General features: G+C 45.6%; 1 long non-coding RNA gene across 1 annotated transcript in view; it reads right to left on the bottom strand.

The window, feature by feature from the left end:
* Positions 1–292: 292 nt before the first annotated feature.
* LOC143990064 (uncharacterized) overlaps positions 293–3,633 on the bottom strand; it is a 3,410-nt gene continuing 69 nt past the window's right edge. The window contains exons 1-3 of the long non-coding RNA XR_013277135.1: positions 2,682–3,633; positions 1,917–2,069; positions 293–426 (exon numbers count right to left, since the gene is read on the bottom strand). The exon at positions 2,682–3,633 is cut by the window's right edge and continues 69 nt beyond it. This is a non-coding gene — a long non-coding RNA (uncharacterized LOC143990064). The remainder of the gene's footprint in view (positions 427–1,916; positions 2,070–2,681) is intronic.

Genomic DNA, 3,633 nt, shown 5'->3' with positions numbered 1-3,633 from the left:
GAAAAGGGAACATTCTCCTCACTACCTACAAACACACTAAAATTATATTGATAAATGTATTTTTTACATGAAGAATTGTGTTTGATAATTAACTGAACTAATGTTATGCTTCAAAGAAAATCGATATCCTTATACAGCTGGAGGAACCCAGGTGAACCAATAGAAATACAGCTCTGAGTGAGGGGGGGGGGGTGATGGAACATGTGCGTGACCTCCATATACAGTTGGTGTGTGTATAGATAATGTCCTCTATATACAGTGTGCATGTGTAGAGAGAGCGAGGGAGAGCGAAATTTTAAAATTGTACATTACGTGAAGGTGACAAGCGCTCCAAGAAGTCTTCTTGATTGTTTGTTGATAGTGTATCCTCACCATTGCTAGGCACATCTTTGATTTCCTGCTCATTTTCAATGATTATTATATCATCTGAAAAGATAACAAAAGCTGCAATAAACCCTTTATTTGTAATGTACATTACATCTGTAATGCAAATGATTGATTTAGATTATATTAGAACTCAATAATAATGAAATAGCTTCCCTGAAACTAATCATTTCTCAACTGTTATAAAAGAAAGAACAATTCGACCATGATCTTTTCTCTTATAGCTCTTGGGACCCGTTATTAGCTGAGAGTGTTCTTAAAGGGATTGTAAATTAACAAATAAAAAAAATAACAAACATGTTATACTTACCTCCAACTGTGCAGCTCGTTTTGCACAGAGTGGCCCCTAACCTGCTCTTCTGGGGTCCCTGCTTCCTCCCGCAGGTACTTCTCATGTTCATGCAAACTCACTCACATGGTAAGAAGCACCTGCGTGCGTGGTCCCATGGTACAGCCGGTGGCTATAGCCGCTTGATGTATCACACAGCCCCGCCCCCTGTCGCGCCACGTCATTGGATGTGATTGACAGCAGCGCAAGCCAATGGCTGCACTGCTTTCAATCCATCCACTCCAGCCAATCAGCGGCCAGGCTGAGTGGTAGAGAGGACGGCGCGGGCGAGCGCGGCACTTTTGAGGGGTCAGGTAAGTATAAAGGGGGGGCTGGGCGCCGACACAGATGTTTTTTAACCTTAAAGCGGGAGTCCGCCGGGACTCCGCTTTTTTTTTTTTTATAAAAAAGCCAGCAGCTACAAATACTGCAGCTGCTGACTTTTAAAATAGTGACACTTACCTGTCCAGCGGCCAGGTAAGGGGCCCTTATTGCGCAACGAGTTGCGCTGCGCAATAAGGATGGTCCCCGCTGCCTCTGGGATCAGTGTGTTTCCCAGCAGGCAGCGGGGCACTTGCGGAAAGGGACAGGCATTTGCGGAAAGGGGCGTAATCTACACCCCTTTCCGCAGAGAGCTATCCCGGAAGTGGGTGCAGATACCTGTACTGTACAGGTATCTGGACCCCCCTCCCCCCTGAAAGGTGCCAATTGTGGCACCGGAGGGGGGGAGGGTTCCGATGAGCGGAATGTCCACTTTAGGGTGGACCTCCGCTTTAATGCATAGAATGCATTAAGGTGAAAAATCATTTACCTTGACAACCCCTTCGAGTCTGCTCTCCCTGCTGACTTAACTCCCATCCTTCCACTTAGCTTGCAAATCCTGACTTGGAAGTCAGGATCCTCCAGCTAACTTGATTGATGTCCCGAGCAGAAGCAACGCTTTAATAAACAGTCAACATAGCTCCGCTTGTGGAGGAGTGAGAATTGAGCCATCAACTGTGTTCAGTGGCTCAGTTCTCAGGGCATAAACGCCAGGGGCAGATGAAGCATCAGCCTGATGATGCATACACCGATATAATAGCTAAAATAAACTATTTAAAAATAAAAAATAAAAATAATTTATATTATACATATACACACACTATTAAAAAAAATAAAAAATAAATAGAAAATCAAACATCAATTATGTATCCAACATACATACCTTTTTGGGGTATACCCAGATTAGAGGATTCATCAAAGGTCACGTGACCACTGTCTTCCTCTTCAATTAGCTGTGTTGCTGCATAAATAGATGGCCCCTGGCTTGACTGACAAACTACCACATCTTCGTCCAGTCTTTTCTTTTTGGTAGGATCTATGCAGATTAGAAAGGAATTATGCAAAGGTAAATAGACAAACAATGTATCTAAAATGCACTCTTGTATTCATATATATTGTTAACCACTTAACTACCAGCCACTCTAACCCCCCTTCTTGCCAAGATCAATTTTCAGCTTTCAGCGCTGTCACACTTTGAATGACAAGTGAGTGGTCATGCTACACTATACCTAAATAAAATTCTTTATCATTTTCTTCACACAAATAGAGCTTTCATTTGGTGGTTTTTAAACACTGAGGGTTTTCTATTTTTTAAAAATAAAATATATAACATTTTTCTTAATAAATTTAATCACTGGTGTGCGCTGATGAGGCGGCACCAATGGCCACTATTATTAGGCTTAACTGGTGGGCATTGATGAGGCGGCACTACAGATGAGGCACTCGTATGCTGCACTGATGAGCACTGATGGGCACTACTGGTGGGCACAGATAGGCAGCATGGATAGGTGGAACAGATGGGCACTAATGTCCACTCGCCACGCTAGGTGCCCCCACAGAAGTTGCGAGCTGCCATTTGACGGCAGCCCAGAACAAGAGCTTTTCATTTGACAGTGGGCGGGCAACAAGCAGTTAATAAAGGCATTACCTGGAGGACTTGTCTCCTGATCATGCTCTTCAGGACCTTCTGTATGTACTCTTCTGCGCTTTCTTTTCTTTGCTAACTTTAATTTCTTTCCTGTCAAAAATAATATAATACATTTATTTTATAACATGTAATACAGACAAACATAGTTTTGACAAAATAAACATAATGACATTTGCATAATGACAAAGAACATTGCATAAAGATGTTTAACCACTTGGGATCCGCGCTATTGCCAAATGACGGCATTAGCGCGGATCTACTTTTCTGGGACTACGTCTATTGACGTCGTCCCGGGAACGAGCGGCCTGCGCGCGGCGCGCTCTGTGATCGGCGAGTCCGTGAGACTCGCCTGATCACCGATCCGTGCAAGGGGTCGATCCCGACCCCTTATCACGTGATCAGCTGTCAGCCAATGACAGCTGATCATGTGATAGAACGGAGCCGGTAATCGGCTATTATTCCTCCTCGCGCTGACAGCACGAGGAGAGAAAAAAAAGGCCGATCACCGGCGGCCGTGATCGGGACATCAGTCCCGATCACGGCCAGCAATACAGCTGACCACCTGCCAGTGCCCACCGCAGTGCCATCCTGAATAAAAGTAAGTGCCCCCCAGCAGTGCCCATAGTGCCCACAGTGCCATCCAGCAGTGCCACCAACAGTGCCCACAATGTGCCTCAAAGGTGCTGCACCCAAGTGCCGCCCATCAGTGCCACCTATCAGTGCCCATCAGTCCCATCTATCAGTGGTACCTATCAGTGCCCATCCGTGCCACTTATCCGTGCCACCCATCCATGCCATCTTATCTGTGCCCATCTTTGCCCATCAGTGCCGCCTTATCTGTGCCTATTAGTGCCGCCTTAACTATGCCTATCAGTGCCCACCAATGCAGCCCATCAGTGCCCACCAATGCAGCCCATCAGTGCCCACCAATGCAGCCCATCAGTGCCCACCA

The sequence above is a fragment of the Lithobates pipiens genome, unplaced genomic scaffold (assembly GCF_037356315.1).
Source record: "Lithobates pipiens isolate NorthernLeopardFrog02 unplaced genomic scaffold, aLitPip1_a1.2 Scaffold_18, whole genome shotgun sequence".
NCBI classification, from domain to species: domain Eukaryota; kingdom Metazoa; phylum Chordata; class Amphibia; order Anura; family Ranidae; genus Lithobates; species Lithobates pipiens.
The sequence above is the reverse complement of the archived record's forward strand: the minus strand, read 5'-3'. Positions and strand labels throughout refer to the sequence as shown.